This window comes from Schistocerca cancellata, chromosome 3, assembly GCF_023864275.1.
Source record: "Schistocerca cancellata isolate TAMUIC-IGC-003103 chromosome 3, iqSchCanc2.1, whole genome shotgun sequence".
In the NCBI taxonomy this organism is placed as follows: domain Eukaryota; kingdom Metazoa; phylum Arthropoda; class Insecta; order Orthoptera; family Acrididae; genus Schistocerca; species Schistocerca cancellata.
Window position 1 is genome coordinate 353,145,903 of NC_064628.1, and position 23,438 is coordinate 353,169,340.

Sequence of the window (23,438 nt, forward strand, 5' to 3'; positions counted from 1 at the left end):
TCAAATATATTGGACGGAATATTGGATCACATCTTTGATCAAATCTTTGACAAAGAAATTTGATAGTGTAATACCGGCCATAGCTTTTGTGAGGTGCAACGACATATATTTAAACAACATAGACTGGCTATGGTACCGCCATCTGTGAAACAACTTGAAAACGAGCCGCCATGTCTTGTAACGTCAAGGTGCAGTCTACATGTCATCTGCTAATACTGAATGTTGTTATTGTTTACAACGCATGGCGTAAAAAAAGCCAATCTGCACTGACAATCTGATTTCTCTACCGTAAAACATATAGTGATGAAGGCTAAAAGAAATGAAAAACACTTCTGACATCGATTATTTGAAAAGTTTATTACGAAATGTTGCTGTTCATTTCGCTGCAATGCCATTTAAATTATGTCAAAAAAATTTTAAGTAGTTCAGTAGGTCCAAAAACGATCAATTGACACCGCTGACCTTTCATTGTCCTTTAAATGATGTAAGTTTGTATATATTTCCGATTATGTTTCCCTCTCTCTTCCATTGGCCTGGTTTATGCACAAATGGTGTAACCTACATTTAAAATACTATTTTAACAGCATCCTGACTAGAAAAGAGTAATATGACTCTTCTCCAAATTCAGCTGGCACCATTAGGTGGTCGAAATCGAGTAAATAAATTCGGCCTGTCACCCAACATTCTGAACAATTCCACACACAATTACAGAAGGAAGTTGTTCTTCCATATTAAGGTTTGACAGTCCCTGAAAACTCTGCCACTGTTAACAATTTGAATAACCCTTTGAAGAAGTATAAAAACTATTTTTGATACATTTTATTGCAATGAAACCTGTTTTCCATGAATTTCCTCGAATTTACAGACGTACTGCTGCAGTAAATTGTGTTTCACACTTGCTGTTAAACCATTAAGAAAACGATAGCAAACAAGAAATTTCCAACTCTTATTAATCGCAGTGCCTCTTTTGCCATTTGGCTATCACCACTTTCCTCACATCCTTGCCCTAAGTCAACATAACAAATCAGATTAGCAAAATATAGAGCAAATGATATCTTCATTAAAAACTCCAATAATAAGTGTAAGACTGCGTGGAGGGTCATTAAAGCAGAATTAGGTACAGGTAGTCATAGTGTAAAAGTTACAACTGATGTTAATGTCACCCCAGATGAATTTAACCTCTTTTTTATCAATGCAGCAAACCCTAATCCCTCACCTCCTCATAAGAAGAGTTCAAAATCAAATTCACAATCTACTTATATAAACCAGTTTTTACAAAACTTTGCTGATACTGTGCCAACCTGTAATTGGGGACATGTGGAAATAAGTGATGTAATTAAACCAGTGGCAAAGTTAAGTGACTCCAGATCAGAAGATATTTATGGCCTCTCAAATTTTGTGATTAAAAAAATAATCGACTTGATATCATTCCCTCTCTGCACACTCATAAACTGGGTATTTGACAGTGGTATTTTTCCAGAATGTCTAAAGAAGACAGTAGTAATTCCATTACACAAAAAGGGCGATAAAAACTGCACTAATAATTATCGTCCAATTTCTCTGATACCTATTTTTTCAAAAATAATCGAACATTGTATACAAAAGAAAATTAACATGCATTTGTCAAAAAACAATGTACTGACTAAGTCTCAATATGGTTTTAGGGCCCAGTTATCAACAATTAATCTGTTGAAAATGTTGTTTCTATTGTTCAATCTTTTTTGAATCCAGATTATCTGCTGAAGCCACACTAGTGGACTTAAGCAAAGCATTTGATTCTGTAAACCACACAATACTGCTGGAAAAACTATGGTGTTATGGCATTAGGGATCTGGAACTCTCCCTCATTAAATCATATCTAAGGAATAGAAAGCAAACTGTAAGCTACAACGGTCAAAAGTCACAGCTACTGAATGTCACTAGAGGTGTACCCCAAGGATCGGTGCTTGGGCCATTACTGTTTATAATATTTATAAATGACCTGCCCAGCAATATGCCATGCAAATCTGTGCTCTACGCAGATGATACAACTTTCACCAATTCAGGGAAGGACATAAATAAACTGAAGGAGCAAAGTAAAGATTTTCTCAGATTATCCAATATGTGGTTCGAAGCAAATGAGTTAGCTATTAACTACGAAAAGACTAAATATATCCTTTAGCTTATCCAATGCTGATGTTGAGTACACTTCTACCAAACTTCTTGGCATATACTTAGATACGAAATTAACCTGGCAGAGTCACGTAGACAACATATCTCGAAAGCTTTCGCGAGTTATCTATCTACTGAAAAAATTACGCACCTGTGTTTCTGAAAGCCCACTGATTAATTCCTATTATGCATTCTTTCATTGCCATATTAGCTATGGTATTCTTCTATGGGGTAATTCTCCATGGTCAAGGAAAATTTTTATTTGGCAGAAGAAAGCCATCAGGAGCATCTCTGGGATTACCAAAAATAACGTATCATGTAGGTCATACTTCAAAGAATTACAGATAATGACAGTCCCTTCTCTTTTTATATACAGCTGCCTTTTGTACATAAGAGAAAACTTTAACAGTTACAACCTTAGGCAGTCCGTTCATAATCATAACACCCGTCAAACATTTAAGATAGACATACCAACAACTCGACTCAAGAAAACACAAGACAGTTATGAATACAGGGGAATAAGGCTTTTTAATACATGACCTGTGCAGGCACATTGTGCCTCTCTTAATATATTTAAAAGTAAGACTAAAAACTGGCTGAAAGACAAAGCTTTTTACAGTGTTAAAGAATTTGAAAACTCTTCAAAAATAGACCTGACTTACGAAACAACTTGCAACTCTGTTTGAACCTCTTCCCAAGCTTTTTTTGTCTCTGGAGTTCCACATTTAATTGTTAAACATGTGGAGAAATCCTTATGTATGAAATGTATTTTTTTATTATGCACATTCTTTAAAATGCACACTTTAGTTATGTGGGATATCTTTATGTATCAAATGTATTCCTTTATTATGTATGTTCTTTTAAAATGTATACTTTAGCTTTGTGTGATACCTCACAATAGTTATATTTCTTAATATGTAAATTGTACATTGCTCATGACGAGATCGATTGCATGTAAATGCTTAAAAATGGATAAATAAATAAATAAAATAAATAAATAAATAAACACCAGACCTTATTACCATCTCATATTAAGTCTTTTTTAAGAGCAACCTCATCGAACGTAAGTGCAGCTAAAATAGGTCTTGAACTACGTTGAACCTCATCTGCTAATTTTCTTAAGCTTTCTTTTGTAAATCTAGGACTGCCATTTACTGTAGTTGCCTACCTGCGGAGTGTTCGAGGATGGGGTAATTTAACAAACTTCCTCAAATAATTATAAGCTTTAGAGGAGTAAAAAATTGAGTGTAAGGGCAAACTGTCTTATTTGACAAATGTCTGCTTATGTCTGTGTATATGCGGATGGATATGTGTGTGTGTGTGTGCGAGTGTACACCTGTCCTTTTTTCCCCCTAAGGTAAGTCTTTCCGCTCCCGGGATTGGAATGACTCCTTACCCTCTCCCTTAAAAACCACATCCTTTCGTCTTTCCCTCTCCTTCCCTCTTTCCTGATGAAGCAACTGTTTGTTGCGAAAGCTTGAATTTTGTGTGTATGTTTGTGTTTGTTTGTGTGTCTATCGACCTGCCAGCGCTTTTGTTTGGTAAGTCTCAAAATCTTTGTTTTTAGATATATTTTTCTCACGTGGAATGGGGAAAAACATATATATATATATATATATATATATATATATATATATATATATATAGTTATAATAGAAGGAAACATTCCACGAAGGAAAAATATATCTAAAAACAAAGATGATGTGACTTACCAAATGAAAGTGCTGGCAGGTCGACAGACACACAAACGAACACAAACATACACACAAAATTCAAGCTTTCGCATATGTGTGTGTGTGCGAGTGTGTACCCGTCCTTTTTTCCCCCTAAGGTCAGTCTTTCCGCTCCCGGGACTGGAATGACTCCTTACCCTCTCCCTTAAAACCCACATCCTTTCGTCTTTCCCTCTCCTTCCCTCTTTCCTGATGAGGCAACAGTTTGTTGCGAAAGCTTGAATTTTGTGTGTATGTTTGTGTTCGTTTGTGTGTCTGTCGACCTGCCAGCACTTTCATTTGGTAAGTCACATCATCTTTGTTTTTAGATATATATATATATATATATATATATATATATATATATATATATATATATATATATATATATATATATATATATACCTAAAAAACAAAGATGATGTGACTTACCAAATGAAAGTGCTGGCAGGTCGACAGACACACAAACGAACACAAACATACACACAAAATTCAAGCTTTCGCAACAAACTGTTGCCTCATCAGGAAAGAGGGAAGGAGAGGGAAAGACGAAAGGATGTGGGTTTTAAGGGAGAGGGTAAGGAGTCATTCCAGTCCCGGGAGCGGAAAGACTTACCTCACAAACATACACACAAAATTCAAGCTTTCGCAACAAACTGTTGCCTCATCAGGAAAGAGGGAAGGAGAGGGAAAGACGAAAGGATGTGGGTTTTAAGGGAGAGGGTAAGGAGTCACACACCCGCCAACTGACTATATATATATATATATATATATATATATATATATATATATAGGGCTTGTGTCTGTGTATATGAGGATGGATATGTGTGTGTGTGCGAGTGTATACCTGTCCTTTTTTCCCTCCTTTTTTCCCCCTAAGGTAAGTCTTTCCGCTCCCGGGATTGGAATGACTCCTTACCCTCTCCCTTAAAACCCAAATCCTTTTGTCTTTCCCTCTCCTTCCCTCTTTCCTGACGAGGCAACCATTGGTTGCGAAAGCTAGATTTTGTGTGTATGTTTGTGTTTGTCTGTGTGTCTATCGACCTGCCAGCGCTTTTGTTTGGTAAGTCTCATCATCTTTCTTTTTAAATATATATATATATATATATATATATATATATATAACTTCTGCACAATTTCAGTGCAGTAATGTTTCATAGTAAATAAGTATTATAGTAGTTGTATTACACGTTTATTAACTTATAAATAAATAAATAAAACTTTTTTATTTTAAATTCAGTGCATTAGTATTTGTAAATCCTTTCATATAGTATTCATTAAAAAATGACGATCATTCCACTTGGGACCTGTGGAATGGTACATTAGCTTATTTGTATGTGTTGTAAATATTTGTCACGTATTGTTGTTTTTCTGACATGTTCTACATGGAGGACCTCCTCACTACGGATCAATTGGAATGAAAGTAAATCTAATCTAATCTAAAAGGGGAGAAGACTATATCCCTGTCTTACACCCTTTTCAATCCAAGCACTTTGTTCTTGGTCTTCCACTCTTTATTGTTCCCTATTCTATTCTAGTCCCTCTTGGCTCTTGTATGTATCGTATATTGCCCGTCTTTCTGTATAGGTTAAACCTATTTTTTTTTCACAATTTCGAAAACCTTCCAACATTTTACATTATTGAATACTTTTTCCATGTCAACAGATCCTATGAATGTGTCTTGATTTTTCTTTAGTCTTGTTTCCATTATAAACCACATCAGAACTGCCTCTCTGGTGCCTTTACCTTTTCTAAAGCCAAACTGAACATCATCTAAGAAATCCTTAAATTTATTCTCAGTTCTTCTGTATATTATTCTTGTCAGCAACTTGGATGTGCGGGCTGTTAACCTGATTGTGCAGTAATTCTTGCACTTGTCGGCTCTTGCAACCTTTGGAACTGTCTAGATGATGTTTTTCTGAAAGTTTGATGGTATAACACCAGATTCATACATTCTACACACCAATGTGGATAGTCATTTTGTTGCCATTTCCCCCAATGATTTTAGAAATTCTGATGGAATGTTATCTATCCCTTCTGCTGAAGTCTTCCAAAGCTCTTTTAAATTCTGATTCTAATACTGGATCCCCTAACTCTTCTATATCAACTCCTGTTTCTTCTTCTACCACATCATCAAACGAGTTCCCCCCTCATAGATACCTTCAATGTAGCCTTTCCACCTATCCACTATCTCCTCTGCATTTAGCAGTGTTCCCATTGAACTTTTAATGTTACCACCCTTGCTTTTAATTTCACCAAAGAGTGTTTTGACTTTTCTATATGTTGAGTCAGTCCTTCCGACAATCATTTCTTTTTTCGATATCTTCACATTTTTCATGCTGCAATTTCGCCTTAGCTGCTCTGGACTTCCTATTTATTTCATTCCTAAGTAACTTGTATTTCTGTATTCCTGAATTTCCCTGAACAGTTGTGTACTTCATTCTTTCACTGGTTAACTGAAGTATGTCTTTTGTTATCCATGGTTTCTTCACAGTTGACCTCTTTGTACTTTTTTTTTTTTTCAACGTCTGTGATTGCCTTTTTTTGAGATATGTAGTCCTCTTCAACTGAACTGTCTACTGAGCTATTCCTTGTCACATTATCTACAGCATTGTAGAACTCCAAGCATACCTCTTCATGTCTCAGTATTTCTGTATCCCATTCCATTGTGCATTGTGATTCTTCCTGACTAACCTCTCAAGGTTCAGCCTACTCTTCTTCGCTACTGAATTGTGATCTCAGTCTATATCTTCTCCCAGATGTGACTTACAATCCAGTACCTCATTTCGGAATCTCTTCCTGACCATGATGTAAAGTAATTGAAGTCCTCTCCTCTTGTGATTCTTGAACAGAGTAGTCACTATCACTGGCTGAAATTTATTGCAGAACTCAATCAGTCTTTCTACTCTATCATTCCTAGTACCAAGCCCATATTCTTTGGTAGCCATTTCTTCTACTCCTTCCGCTGCAACCACATTCCAGTCCTCCATGACTATTAGATTTTCATCTCCCTTTACAAACTGGATTCCCATTCAATAGCCTCATATATTTTTTCTCTCTCTTCATCTTTGTCTTATGACATCGGCATGTATACCTGACCTTCATTGTCAGTGCTGGTTCACTGTCTATTCTGATGAGAACAACCCTATCACTGAACTGCTCACAATAACACACTCTCTGTCGTGCCTCCCTACTCATAATGAATCCTACTCCCATTATACCATTTTCTGCTGCTGTTGATATTACCCTATACTAATTTGACCAGAAATCCTTGTCTTCTTTCCATTTCACTTCACTGATCCCCACTACACCTATATTGAGTCTCAACATTTCCCTTTCAGATTTTCTAGCTTCCCTATCATGCTCAAACTTCTGACATTCCCTGCCCCAGATTGTAGAATGTTGTCCTGTAACTGGTTATTCAGTCTTTTTCTCATGGTCACGTCCTCGTTGGCAGTCCCCTTCTAAAGGTCAAAATGGGGGACTAGTCTGGAATCCTTTGCCATTGGGCAGATCATCAAGACACTTTTTCTATTGCAGGCCACATGTCTTGTGGATATTCATTATGTCTTTAATGCAATGGTTTCCATTGCCTTATGCATCATAATGCCATTGACATTGTTAATTCTTCCATCTTTTAGGGGCAGTTTCCCACCCCATGGGCAACAGAGTGCCCTGAACTTCTTTTCGCTTCTCCACCCTCTTTGACAAGGTCGTTGGCTGAATGAGGGTGACTTCTTATGCCAGAAGTCTTCGGCCACCACTGCTGATGATTTTTATTCGAAGTGCTGCACTAGTATTAGTCCTAGTGGAAGGAAAGGGAAATTCTGTCAAAATTCAATGAAGGCACAGTTGGGCGATGAAATCTGGGTCTGCTGGCAGAGTGTGGAAACAGTCAACAGCCAATGGGCCAGGCAAGGTAAACATGGCACTCGCAGGTGCGGAGCTGCGACAGCAGTATTGCACGCACAATTTGTTTTAAGTGGAGCAACAACAAGGCAAGAAACTGCAGCATTAAGTTAATGCGATGTATGAGGCGGGGCACAAGGCCAGAGCCAAGACTGGCGATTTGTAAGTAGCTGACGTGTGGGAAGTTATCCCTGCCATAGTTTCCATCTCTCTATGACACTATGTCAGATGTGAGGGAAAAACTGAAATAAATAGATGGACAATTTTAGCTTGGGTTAGAGTGTGCCAGGTCAGTCGAGCATCGGGACGGACGTGTACTGGTCTTCGCTTATAGGGACCAGTCTGGCAGCAATGTTATAAGTATTCAGCATAAACTTGTATTCTGTTTTCTATGTACTTGTTTGGGCTATATTCTGCCTCCGGGGACACAACACTGGGGCAGGATGGAATGGCAGCCTGGAACTTGGAGATTGCACGGTGTGCCTGAAAGAGGGCAGTGACAGTGGTCTGCAGCGGGTCCAGGAGGGGCTCGGTTCCACTTGAGTCTATGGGCCACATTCACTTCCCACCTGGCGCACCAGGGTCAGGGCGAAGTGTACGCTGCAGGAAGCGCAGCAGACTGCAACAGTTCCAGAGACAGTGGCGGGTGTTGCCATCGGCGAGCACCACTAGCGGCAAGTTGCAGCACAGCATCCAGGAGGGCACGGGTTCAAGTCCAGTTCTGTCCTGTGAGCATTGGCGGCCCGAGGGCTACAGGTGACCAGTACACCCACCTTGGTCCCATGGTTGGACAGAGCAGGCCAAACAGGGCAGAGGGCGGCGAGGACCAGGGACTGTAGCAGTCTCCGGAATCATGGGCAGCAGCGCAGCGCAAGTTTCAATGCATCAGCGGGCGGCGACTGGGAGAGCATGGCCAACTTCCAGTGGGGTGGCCTTGGTGATGGCAGCAGCAGCGTCAGCATACCAGGAGTCTGCTGAGCCGGCTGGACTCACGGGACAGCGCGCAGGCGGCACACCGACACTACGCTTCACCTATTGAGTACTGTAAATTCAGAATAAACGAATGTTACCGAATACCGCTGTATCACTCTGCACTGCCCCTTGACACTCTTGAACTTTCTTGGCCTCCTGACAAAACAAGGCGCACTGGGTCCCAGCTTCAGCTCTGCCATCTGAAGTCCCAGATTCAACACACCGACCCCGCAACAAAAGTTTAAGCATCAATGGGGTTCGAATCCAGGACTGAAGACGTTTTGATTACTAATCAAAGTTACTATTTTAGAAGCCAGTTTATGGATGCAGCTGAAGTCAAAAAGTAATCCATCATTATGTTTTTCACGTTACTTATTCAAATTTCTCAACGTATCTGACCAGCTGCCTGCACTTGTTCAAGCCCAGTTATTCATAACATATCTTCAGTTTCATAGCCATCTTTCTCAAGCATAAAGTTGTGCAAAACTATGCACACCTGTACATAATTTATAGAAAATGGGTGAATCCAATGTATTCTCCTTCTTTTCAAAGACATTAAGTTAAAACTCATGCATTTATATATGTTTCATTTCACTCAGACTGTGCTGACAGATGGGAAGCAGGCACATAAAAAATGTGAAACTGCTGTGGTGGCATGCCATGTACGCAATACCATTTAAACAGCTGCCGAACAAGTGTGACGTGGCTTGCACCCAGGTTGTAACTTCAGATGGTTTCCACACAGTCAAAAGTGGCAGCACCTATTGGACTGATGTGTCATAAGCACATCATCTGGCATTCCACATCACTTACAATGTTGACTGCTACGCTTTCGCACATTATGCATCTGCACTATCAGCAACTTACAAGGCTTTCTCCTTTCGTTTTGCGATTGTCTCTGAAGGAAAGTAAAAAATAATCCTGAGTTCAGTATTCATTATGTTGGTCTTGTGGAGTACATATTTACAAGAGCAGTGGTAATTACAGCAATGGGAATGCAGAACATAAGGAGTGAGAAATGATTGTAAGGGAAATTCCAGAGACAGGTGCAGTATTCAAAATTAATTTAAGGACTTTTTGGAAAATAAAAAAGATAAAGACCTAAACAGAAATATGCACTGTGGTTCCCTATGAACCAACACCCAGAACTTCAGCACTAACATACCAAAAGAACATTCTAAACACCTCCTTCCCCAAGCTAATCTATAATTAAGTATGCACCTTTCATCAGTTAACTGTCTATGGGATTCTGACCTCATTTTGTGTTTTGTGAGAGTAAAAGCTTTTTATGGAGAAAAATGGCAAGGAAATTTGCAGTCTCATTGTGGCAAGGCATAGTATCTGACAGCAGGAACTTGCCTCTATCAACACCTTACAGAAAGAACTTTATCAGTATGGACAACATGACACACCAGTCACATTACATGGTGTGCTGTATTTAATTTAAAAACACAGCATGTCTCAGAAAGGTATGATCCCATTATGATTGTAGCATGGCATAATATGTTGTGTTTGGAATAAAGCACACATCTTGACAACTGGCATGTCATAGTTTCTGAAATGATAATTTTAGACATCTGTTGATTAATGTTAATTAAGTTGACTGAAGCTTAGAAAGCTTCATTGTCTGAAGAAGACTTGGTGCCACATTAATATTCTCACTTCTATTAGTGTTGATTCATATGCATGACACATCAGTGCCAAGTATCTGACATGCCATGTGTCACATCACTCACTTGTCATGACACGTGTGTCAGGGCCACAGGCCACATGCCCTGCACTCGGTGAGCGAGAGCCACATTTTGGTGTGTGAGGGACTGTTGGCCGCGTGCTTTCACGTGCACCTGGATAGCGTGTGATGGGGCCCCGAGAGATGCTCACGCAGTTTTGCCATGCGGATGTAGGTCTCCTGCCACTTCTCTCCACATAAACTAGCAAAACTGTACCTTCATATGACAATGATGGAAGGCAGGTTGAATGTTTTGGCTGCCATGTATAGGCACCCAGATATATCTGACAACCTAAATCTGTTGAAGTCATTGGAGAATTTGGAAAAAGTTATCCAAAGAGACATGCTATGCATTAAATGAGTAAAATAAAATTTTGTGTGCTTTTTTTAGTGTTTGCTCTGATAAACCCTACTATGAGCTGGGTCAAGCCCATTCCAAACCAAAATCTTGGATCTGCCAGCAGTATTGTAAATATTCAGGCTTTCCCGGCGAGATCTTGACATGTGGAGTAATCGGGTCTACTGCCAGATGTTTGAGTCGCTCTGGCACAATATTTCGGCAACGTAACTCATTGCCTTCTTCAGGTGCTACCTGAGACTGCCGTGTTGGAGGATCTTGTCCAGTATCTATGCCCAGAGGGCGCTGGGTGTTCTCTTTGCCGTCTGCGCCCGCCTGGTGCTGCTTGTAAGGTGTTGTCTCTTCCCCGGTGTTCCCTCGGACGTCCGCGCCCGACTTGGGCGCCATCTGTGGCGGCTCTCTGAGGCCTGTCCTGTGTCAGGCATTCTGTTCATGGCCCGTGCCCACCAGGTGCTGCTCCTGAGGTTTTTACCACTCCCTGGTGCTCCCACAGGGCTCGAGCTCTGTCAGATACGGAAAGTCTGGCCACAGAGATAGAACATCTACAGCTGGTGTTCAGCAGAAATGGATACTCCTCCACGGACAGGGCACTTTGTACTACCAATCAACCACAGGGTACACAAGAGGAGCCAGAGGAGGCGAAGAAGGTGGCATACCTGCCATATGCTGGACCTATTTCTGCAAAGATCAGTAGAATTCTTTCAAAACATGATATAAAGAGTATCTTCTGTCCACCCTCCAAAATTGGGACCATGCTAGGGAGTGTGAAGGACGACCTGGGGCTACGTAAACCAGGCATTTACAACATCCCGTGCCAGTGTGGAAAGTCACACATTGGCCAGACAACCAGGACGGTGGACATCACGTGCAAACAACACCAGAGGCACACCAGACTCGGACAGGCAACAAAATCTACTATAGCGGAGCACTGTCTGGAGCTTGGCCACTCAATGGACTATAACAACACCAAAATTGTGACACAGACGCCAATATTTTGGGACTGTGTCATAAAGGAGGCCATCGAGATCAAGGTCACAGACAACCTAACAAACCGAGACAGTGGTTACCAGCTCAGCTCGGCGTGGAGTCCGGCTCTGGAGCTTATCAGGGCTCAATGAAATGAACCAACAAACTCCTCAAGAAGTAGTAACACTGCAGGAGTAGCGCCAGGCGGGTGCGGACCGCGAATGCAACTCCTGACGCAGGATGAGCCTCTGACAGCCGCCATAACTGCAGATGATGGACGAGCCGAGCACGGACAACTGTCGGAGCACCAGGGAAGTGCCAACACTGCAGGATCAGCGCCAGGTGGGCGCGGACCGCGAATGGAGCACCCAACAAAGGACAGGCCTCAGAGAGCTGCCACAGATGGAGACCAAGTCGGGCGCGGACGTCCAAGGGAGCACCGGGGAAGAAACACCTTACAAGCAGCGCCAGGCAGGCGCGGACCGCGAACAGAGCCCCCGACGCGAGACAGGCCTCAGACAGCTGCCACAACTGCAGATGGTGGACTAGGCGGGTGCGGACGTCCATTGGAGCACCAGGGAAGTGCCAACACCTCGGGAGTAGCGCCAAGCGGGCGCGGACCACGAATGGAATGCCACATGTGGGTCTGGCCCCAGACAACTGCCACGACCACAGATGGTGGACGAGCCGGGCGCGGACGTCCGTGGGAGCACCAGGGAGGGGTAAAAACCTCAGGAGCAGCACCTGGTGGGCGCGGACCGCAAACGGAACGCCCGACACAGGACAGGCCTCAGAGAGCTGCCACAGATGGCGCCCAAGTCGGGCGTGGACGTCCGAGGGAACACCGGGGAAGAGACAACACCTTACAAGCAGCGCCAGGCAGGCGCGGATGGTAAAGAGAACATCCAGCGCCCTCTGGGCATAAATACTGGACAAGATCCTCTAACATGGCAGTCTCAGGTAGCACCTGAAGAAGGCAACGAGTTACGTGGCCGAAATATTGTGCCAGAGCGACACAAACATCTGGCAGTAGACCCGATTACTCCACATACTCATATATTATTTATATATGTCATATCATATATTCGTTGTAATTATGTACCAAAGAATAATTGTAAAACTTGACTCATTCTAAAGCCTGTGAACTGTTCGCATATGGATCTGTGGAATTCAAAATAAATAAATAAATAAGTTCCACCCACAGATTTATCAGCCACCCTGACAACAGGCAATACAAGAAAAGTGTCAATGATCTCAAATGAATGGGCAACTTGGAACACCAAAGGTTTTTATCACACCATATTCTGTTGTATGATACCAGGGACCTAGAAACGACAGAGAGGCTTCATCCCGCTGTAGCCCTCAGTGGTTCACAATCCCACAGCAGTCCACCCACCCCAATGCTGCCCCACACCAAACCCAAGGTTATTGTACAGTTTGGCCTTTGGCATTCAGTGGACACCCCCCCCCCCCCCCCCCGGAACATCTCATACCAGATGAGTGTAATCCATATGTTTGCGTACTAGAATAATTATGGTGTATGCAGCATTCGCTGACATAGTGTAACTGAGGTGGAATAAGGGGAACCACCCGCATTCACCAAAGTAGATCGATAACTGCCTTAAAAACCATCCACAGGCTGGCCAGCACACCAGACCACACTGGCACGCCTTCCCGCTTGGGAAGCAGCACGTTAGACCATGTGGCTAGCCAGGCAGGCTGTCACACCATATACTTTCACTATAGCCAACTTACTAAAACAAATGCAACTAACTTTTGATAATAAACAAACATAGAAACCCCTGTTACTAGCTGTATAACAAAAAGCCACAAGAAACAAAAAATACTATGATGACTAAGGGAATTACACGCTTCCATCATCATTCACGCTTACAGAAGGATTATCAAAACCCATGGGAACTTTATTCTGTTAATGCTCCTTAAAATATTATCACTAAAAATTATTTTTTGCCTACCCTGCTTACCCTCTCTTGCATACATCTGTTATCAGATAATTAAGTTCCCACCTCTTCTCAAATCCCAGAACACATACAGAAATCCTGCTCAATACACCCTATAAACATGTTCAGGGAAATGAAACAATGGAAAATCCAGGATGGAATGCAACAATTAAATGTCCTGCCCACTATCCTTTCCACCCGTCCCACAGTGGTATTCTGCCATCCACGAAACCTATACGATATTCTTGTCCATCCTTACAAAACCCCTGCTCCCAGTCCCCTACCTCATGTCTCACATCCCTGTAGTAGACCTAGATGCAAGGGCTGTCCCACACATCTTCCCACCATCACCTACCTCTACATCTACATCCATACTCCGCAAGCCACCTGACGGTGTGTGGCGGAGGTTACCTTGAGTACCTCTATCGGTTCTCCCTTCTATTCCCGTCTCGTATTGTTCATAATAATTACAAGAATGTACAATGAGGGATGGGCTGACATCAGATCAATGGCAGGTTTCATGCAACCCTTGGACCATGGTCCATGCAACCTTGTTCTGCTACAACAATGACTATAATGCCAGAAAAAGATTTATTTATTTCTAAGTATCTTTGTGTGCTCACAAAACAAGCTAAGTGAGAAATCATTAAACATTGTTGTAAAATATTAATTTGTGGCTCAAGTCTGGTCCACCCGCGTCTTTGCTTAACACAACCACTACTCCAGTCTGGTCACTAACATCACAAGACAGGGCTACCTGTGAAACCGGTCATGTGGGCTACAAGCTAGGCTGCATTCTATATAGGCATCACAACCAACAAGCTGTCTGTCCGCGTGAATGGCTACCGACAAACTGTGGCCAAGAAACAAGTGAACCATCCTGTTGCTGAACATGCTGCCACACATAATATCCTTCATTTCAGTGACTGCTTCACAGCCTGTGCCGTATGAATCCTTCCCACCAACAACAGCTTTTCTGAATTGTGCAGGTGGGAACTCTCCCCACAATACATCCTTCATTCCCATAACTCTGCTGGCCTCAACCTTTGTTAGTCACTGTCCTCACCCATTCAGCCCCTTTCCTGTTCCCATTCCAGCACTACACAGCCCTCATTCCACTATCATAACCAGTCTTTACACTTCTTTCCCTTTCCACTACCCTGTCCCCACCTCTCCCCAGCCCTCCGTCTAACCTGCAGCACTTCACTGTCCGTCACCCCTACCCTACTATCCCTCCCCCTCCCTGCCTCCTCCTTACCCCCACCCACTAGCCACTCCCATACACTAGTGCTGCTGCTCACAGTGTGGTTTCAGTTGACTGACTTGCAGTCATGTGTGTGAGTTGCATTTGTGTGTGTGTGTGTGGGGGGGGGGGGGGGGGGGGGGGGTGTATGTGTGTGTACTGTTGACGAAGGACAATGGCCGAAAGCTTTAATTGTGAGACTCCTTTTGTCATGCCTATCAGCATCTCCACTATGTGATGAGTAGCAACTTCCTCTCTCATAATATTGTTCAGTGAAATTCTGTCATATCTCTACATCTTGTGCATCCTGAACCTTGTAACATTCTCAGACAGGGAATCTTTTTCAGTTAATAAATGTTTATGTGGTTATGTTAAGAAAGGCGCAGGTGGACCAGACTTCAGCAGCGATATTAACATTTTGCAACAATGTTTAATGATTTCTCACTTAGCTTGTTTTGTGAGCATGCAAAGATACTTAGAGATACATAAATGTTTTTCTGGCATTACAGTCATTGTTGTAGCAGAACAAGGATGCACAGACCATGGTCCAAGGGTCGCATGAAACCTGCCATTGATCTGATGTCAGCCCATCCCTCATTGGACATTCTCGTAATTATTATTTTTTTAATTTTTTTTTTTACTCATCTTTCATTTCTTTCTGGAAGGAAGAGAGCAGACCATTGCAGAACTTAATTCTTTTGAGCCACACTAGTCTAGCTGATACTGGGGCAGGGAGATCCCAAGTTGGTATACTAACTTATTTCACAGCATGTTATTTTTAAACTTGTGCAGCAATACAGTTGCAGCAACAAGAGTTGCAAGTAAGCGTACAGGAAATGACAGTGTTTAGTCATCAGTGGTTCATGTCCCTATAGAACATACCTTGTATCAGTGAGCTCCATCAGCCTATTCATTAATAGTTGAACTTTTTGCAATGAAGGTAAGCAACAATTTTATGTATTTCTGTCAACCCATAAACATTTACTTCATGAGCATCAGTGAACAATAATATAAGAAAATACTCATTTTTGTGAAGATTCACTGTCCCCCTTGGAGAAGGTCTGGAATTATCTATGATGGATAAAGCAGCACCTAGTAACAAGTACAAATTACAGAAGAAAACATGGCAATTTCAGGATAGCTGGACCAAAAAATATTTTTTTGTACAATCATCATTCATATTATTTGCAAAAGTGTCATAGCCACCTAAAAGGAATACAACTTAAGGAGACACTACAAAAGCCTGTATACTGCATTTTCTGAACTGCCAGAAGAACTATGTAAACGGAAAGTTCCTTCCTTGAAATGAGAGCTGGCATGTCAGCAAGTGATGTTTAGAAAACTAATTAACAACTCAAAAACTGCAACAGAAAAGTTTTTAAATATCTCACCTTACAGCAAACAGTTTTTGGACACTTACTGATAGGGATTGTATCAAAAATTATTTCTAGATAGCTTCCAACATTTTTTGCCCAGAATCAGACAAACATTTTGAGAAAATTCAGGTAAACTTGATGACTGTGCAAAGGAGAATTACTGCTGTGTTGGAAAATACAAAGGACCAGTAAAAATATTTGCTCAAAGAAATTTGCATACTTTTCATTGGTTACTGATTAATCACCAGACGTCACCTCCACACCCCGATTATTAGTATTTGCATTCCACATAATGAAGTATGTGAAGTGTCGATTGGAATGAGTTCACTGTCAAGACAACTAGGGGTAGTGAGATGTTCGCTGGACTCTTGGAACAGTACTCAAAAATTGATGTAAATCTGAGTAAGTTACCAGGTATTACAAGTGATGGGGTGTCTTCCATTGTAGAAATTAATTCTGGATTGGTATAATCACTAAAACAGCATTTAGAAGCACATAGTGATGACGTGACAGAATTATGCCATATAATCTGCCAGGAGACGTTGCGCCCAAGAAAATAGGCTCTGAACATGTCAAGAAAATCGTCGTTTCAACAGTTAATTTCATAAAATCTCGTGGTCTCAATCAAAGACAGTTTAAAATTTTTCTTGAAGACATTGACAGTGAATTCAGTGATTGATTTTTTTTAACACAGAAATATGATGGTTAAGTTATGGTAAAAAAAAAAAAAAAAGTTTTTTTGAGAACACATTTAGTGCAATTTTGGACAATATTTTACAACTACTACCAAACTTTAACCATTTATTTTTGCCAATAAATTAAGGACAGAGTGAAGTTACCAACAATTGTAACTGTATGAGTGGAGTCTCGATCCTATTCCAAAGAATCCCGCTGGTGGAAAACCCACAGTTCAGCACTATAACAGAGGTTGAAAACACTGTTTCAGTTGTAAGGTTCTTTTTATTTTCCATTGTTTAAACAATGACCAATTTTAGGTTCTTACATGCCCATCCTCAGGTATAATACTGAAATAAACAAGAGACCGAAGACAATGATAATTTTTACACACATTAGTACATATGAGAAAAAACAAAAAAAGCCCAGACTGTCAGATTATCAAAAATTCCTATACCAATTAATAGGTGGCAGCAATAGCACAGAAGGGGCAGATTAAAAGCAGGAGCAATTCAAAAACTGCTAACTAAAAGCCGGCAGCTCAGCAAGGTTTATGTAAGATAAGACGTGAGACAAATTTTGTTATGAATGACAGGAAAATTTTAATTTAGTAGGGACACAATAATGATGCACAATAACGCATCACAGGCTAGGAAATAAAATTAAAAATATGCAACTTTCTAGTAAAAGAGGACACTTAAGAGCTATGTAAAATAGAAGCTGGGTGGACCTCGGTGTCCTCACTATCAAGAAATAGGTGTATGCCACATAGTAGCTAAGCCTAATTAAGGGCCACCAAAGCAATGGTGAAAACACTGACCCAATTAAGAAGTAACGGTGTAATGTACGTAGTGAAGACTTCAAGGTTCACCCAGCTTCTATTTTACACAGCTGTAAAATGTCCTCTTTTAATAGAAGGTAGCGTAGTTTTAATATTTTATCATAGACTATGGTCTGTTATTGTATGTCCTTATCTGTGTCTCTACTACATTAAGATTTGTCATTAATGATGTAAATTTTGTCTCACGTCTTATCTTATGTAAGCCTTGCTGAGCTGCCAGCTTTTAGTTAGCAGTTTTTGAATTGCTCCTACTTTTAATGTGCCCCTTTAGTGCTACTGATGCTAGTTATTAATTGGCATAGGAGATTTTAACAGTGTGGACTTTAAGGTTTAGCTACCATTTTGTTTAGTAGTGAAATGTTTTTTAATAGGAGTGGCACATGTGTATGTTCTTTTAACTCATGACTGTGGCACCTTGTTCCATATCACCATATATGTCCTTGCTAAATTAAAAATTTGCCTTTCACTCATGGGAAAGGGGGAAAAATTATGGTTTATGCATAAGCTTTAAGTCGCCAGTGACTAGTTGGGTGTTTTACTGCAGTTCTGTACTGCTTACTCTTCTGTAAAGGCCGGGCTAGTTGGTCCCAAGTTGTTCTTCCTGTCAACAGATGGCAGAACTTTTGCCTATCTAATTTACCAGTTTGCTTCCTCCTTCATGTAAACTACTCCATGCCACCTGCTCACTAGTGGTGCACCACATCCTATTGTCTATCGCGGTGCTCAGGGTCACAGCATAAAGTGTAAGTGTTCTTGTGTTCATTGCATATTTCTTTACCCAGGCAGTCGCTCACTGGATATGGAGCTTCTTTTTTCTTTTCTCATATGTAATATTGCATGTAAAAGTTATTACTAGCTTCAGTCTCTCATTTATTTTCTGTATCACACCTGATGGTGGGCATGTAGGAGCCAGAAACACGCCATGGTTTAAGCATTGGAAAATAAACAGAACCTTACAACTAAAGCATTATTTTCAGCCTCTGTCTCTTCCAAAGGATATAGCTACACTATGTGATCAAAAGTATCTGGACACCCCCAAAAACATAAATTTTCTATATTAGGTGCATTGTGCTGCCACCTACTACCAGGTACTCCATGTCAGTGGCCTCAATAGTCATTGCACATCGTGTGAGAGCAGAATGGGGCACTCTGCAGAATGCACAGACTTCAAATGTAGTCAGGTGATTGGGTGTCACTTGGGTCATATGTCTGTATGCGAGATTTCCACACACCTAGTTCCACTGTTTCCAAAGTAGTAGTGAAGTGGAAATGTGAAGGGACACATACAACACAAAAGCATACAGGCCGACCTCGTCTGTTGCCTGACAAAGACTGCCGATAATTAAAGAGGGTCGTAATGTGTAATAGGTAGACATCTGTCCAGACCATGACACAGGAATTCCAAATTTCATCAGGATCCACTGCAAGTACTATGACAGTTGGGCAGGAGGTGAGAAAACTTGGATTTCATGGTTGAGCGGCTGCTCATGAGCCAGACATCATGTCAGTAAATGCCTAACGGTGCCTCACTTCGTGTAAGGAGTGTGGACATTGGATGATTGAACAGTGGAAAAATGGTGTATGGAGTGATGAATCACAGTACACAATGTGGCGATTCAATGCCAGGGTGTGGGTCTTGCGAATGCGCGGTGAACGTCATCTACCAGCGTTTGTAGTGCCAACAGTAAAATTTGGAGGCGGTGGTGTTATGGTGTGGATGTGTTTTTCATGGAGAGGACTTGCACCCCTTGTTGTTATGCGTGGCCTACATTGATGTTTTAAGCACCTTCTTGCTTCCCAATGTTGAAGAGCAATTTGGGGATGGCGATTGCATCTTTCGACACGATCAAGCGCCTGTTCATAATGCACTGCCTGTTGCGGAATGGTTACACGACAATACATCCCTGTAATGGACTGGACTGCAAAGAGTCCTGACCTGAATTCTACAGAACACCTTTGGGATGTTTTGGAATGCTAACTTTGTGCCAAGCCTTACCGACTGACATCGATACCTCTCCTCAGTGTAGCACTCTGTGAAGAATGGGCTGCCATTCCCCAAGAAACCTTCCAGCACCTGATTGCGAAAGCTGAAGCTGTCATCAGGGCTAAGGGTGGGCCAATGCCCTTATTGAATTCCAGTATTACTGATGGAGGTTGCCACAAACTTGTAAGTCATTTTTAGCCAGTGTCTGTATACTTTTGACCGCATAGTGCCAAAAACAGGGGTTCCTTGGGAAATATGAAACAAAATCTTGAGTGTATAAGTAAATATCAAATGGATAATATTTGTAGGTATTACAAACATAACAGTACTGGATTCGCAGTTAAACACCAGACGTCACTCAATCTGAGAGGGAGAATCCCCATATATCTATTCAATTCTGATATGCATAAAGTTGTTGGATCCCTCCACTTTTCCTTAATTCACTGGTCAGAGCATTAAACATATAGATTTGTTACTAACCTCTCAGAGGCCGAAGCAGCACTACTGAAGGATTAAGAACACATTCTGATGTATTTCATTCCAGTTGATCGCAAATAATGATATACTTGTCCTACATGCCTGAACGCCTTTTATTTGAGAGAGAAATTAACAGAGCACCAGGTGGATTGCCTTACACAGGACCCTGAGCGTGACAAGATGCCTACTGAGGCAAAGTACTCAAAGTTTAAGTATTTTCTCCAAAAGTAGCATGTATCCTTTGTAGTTTATGCAAACTCTGAATGCTTTCTCAGTTCCGTGCGACCCATCTGCCTCACGTACAGCTATTACAGAACAACATGTATCATTTGTGGCAGTGTACCAGGTTCCATGTTCATGTTCACTTGAGATATAATTATTTATCTCATAGATTGAGGAATATCGTGTGAGATGGTTGCTCTCTGAATTTCAAGCACTTCCAGTGAATGTTGATGAGCTTTATCACTCCAACATTCCTATAATCATCACACAGGAATATCAATCACTGTAGGATAATGGAGTTGGCAGCTCTATTTGTGGGCTGCCAGTGATTAATACAGCTGAAAAAATCGTTGCCATCTAACTTGCAAATTCCGCAGTGCAGCACACAATTCATGCAACTTGAATTATCAATTATAATGACACATTCAAATTTTCTTTCGGTTTGAGTGGGTATGATGCCTATTACTTTGTTGAGCCATTGGCTGATTTTGCTCTATGCAATAATCAGGTTAATGACTTAGCAGACAGCTCAAAAAAATATATTTTGTTCTTCAAGAGAATCATCAAGAATATTATGCTTGCTATCTGGGCTCTCTAAGATTCATGCAGGCAGCTCTTCAGGGACATGGTGAAACCATGCGTCAGGGTGATATGTGTTTCACTCAAGCTATGCATCTCAATTACACTTGTAGTAATAGTTTTATTCATCTATAGATCTCTTTTACAAGGAAGTAGGACATGTCTTGGTATTACAATTAAAGAACAACAAAACTGAAGTAATTCATATATAAAGACGTTTACAGTGTTACAGGTCAAGCATGACAAGGGTAGCACAGGAAGGAGGATTTAACCTTATAGTAGGAACCATTCCAATATTTGCCTGAAATAATTTAGTGAAACCACATAAAACCTAAATCAGGATGGCTACATGAAGACTGGAGCCACCACCTGCCCGAACACAAGGCCATTCTGTTTAAAATAGTGCTACCTGATGTGCCACTCCCCCCCCCCCCTCCCACACCCACAAACCACCTCCCTCTCTCTCTCTCTCTCTCTCTCTCTCTCTCCCTCTCCTCTCCCCTGTACCAACTGAAATGCTGAGCTTAGCAGGATGGTAATGTCCTAGTATTAAGCACTGCTCAGCTTTGGGAGTAAGTTTTTCCAGAGAAGGGAAAAAAAGAAGAAAGAAATATAGTGTGAAGGTTTTATGTCAAATTTTGGATGTTTTATTATCATTATTATTATTTGTTTGCGTTACATTTTTACCAAAGTTCTACTCTGTATTGTCTTAGTAATTCTTCACAAAATAACTTAATTGGATAGATAAAAAATCTACTCGCCAAGCAACAACAGAATACACACATAAAAGAAGGTTATAACTAGGTAAGCTTTTGGAGCCAGTGGCTCGTTCTTCAGGCAAAAGGGTTGAAGGGGGAGTGAAGGAAAAGGACTGGAGAGGTCAGGAAAAGGGGAAGATATTGGGAAAGTCACCCAGAACCACAGGTCAGGGAAGACTTATCAAATGGTATGAGAAGGAAAGACTGATTGAAACTTCCTGGCAGATTAAAACTGTGTGCCCGACCGAGACTCGAACTCGGGACCTTTGCCTTTCGCGGGCAAGTGCTCTACCACCTGAGCTACCGAAGCACGACTCACGCTCGGTACTCACAGCTTTACTTCTGCCAGTAACTCGTCTCCTACCTTCCAAACTTTACAGAAGCTCTCCTGCGAACCTTGCAGAACTAGCACTCCTGAAAGAAAGGATATTGCGGAGACATGGCTTAGCCACAGCCTGGGGGATGTTTCCAGAATGAGACTTTCACTCTGCAGCGGAGTGTGCGCTGATATGAAACTTCCTGGCAGATTAAAACTGTGTGCCCGACCGAGACTCGAACTCGGGACCTTTGGTAGAGCACTTGCCCGCGAAAGGCAAAGGTCCCGAGTTCGAGTCTCGGTCGGGCACACAGTTTTAATCTGCCAGGAAGTTTCATATCAGTGCACACTCCGCTGCAGAGTGAAAATCTCATTCTGGAAACATCCCCCAGGCTGTGGCTAAGCCATGTCTCCGCAATATCCTTTCTTTCAGGAGTGCTAGTTCTGCAAGGTTCGCAGGAGAGCTTCTGTAAAGTTTGGAAGGTAGGAGACGAGGTACTGGCAGAAGTAAAGCTGTGAGTACCGAGCGTGAGTCGTGCTTCGGTAGCTCAGGTGGTAGAGCACTTGCCCTCGAAAGGCAAAGGTCCCGAGTTCGAGTCTCGGTCGGGCACACAGTTTTAATCTGCCAGGAAGTTGCGTATCAGCGCACACTCCGCTGCAGAGTGAAAATCTCATTCTGGAAACATCCCCCAGGCTGTGGCTAAGCCATGTCTCCGCAATATCCTTTCTTTCAGGAGTGCTAGTTCTGCAAGGTTCGCAGGAGAGCTTCTGTAAAGTTTGGAAGGTAGGAGACGAGGTACTGGCAGAAGTAAAGCTGTGAGTACCGAGCGTGAGTCGTGCTTCGGTAGCTCAGTTGGTAGAGCACTTGCCCGCGAAAGGCAAAGGTCCCGAGTTCGAGTCTCGGTCGGGCACACAGTTTTAATCTGCCAGGAAGTTTCATATCAGCGCACACTCCGCTGCAGAGTGAAAATCTCATTCTGAAAGACTGATTGTTGGGGACTGCATATGAGATCTGAAAACCTGAGAGCTTAAAGGTGGAAGACAGGATAATATTCAAGACAGAGATTACTGCTTAAATAATGAGCATGGGTTAATACGAGTGAGAAGCAAAGTGCATTGTACATAACAGAGGTGGGAGGGGGGTGGTGAAAAATAGACGGTAAGACAATGAAAGATGTATAAAACTAAAATGGAGTGAAGAAAAGAGTA

The 23,438-nt window shown here is 41.7% G+C and overlaps 1 non-coding gene across 1 annotated transcript; it reads left to right on the forward strand.

The window, feature by feature from the left end:
* The first annotated feature begins 22,765 nt into the window (after window positions 1-22,765).
* Window positions 22,766-22,840, forward strand: Trnas-cga (transfer RNA serine (anticodon CGA)). Its single transcript has one exon. It is a non-coding gene; the product is annotated as a tRNA-Ser (tRNA).
* Window positions 22,841-23,438: the final 598 nt, after the last annotated feature.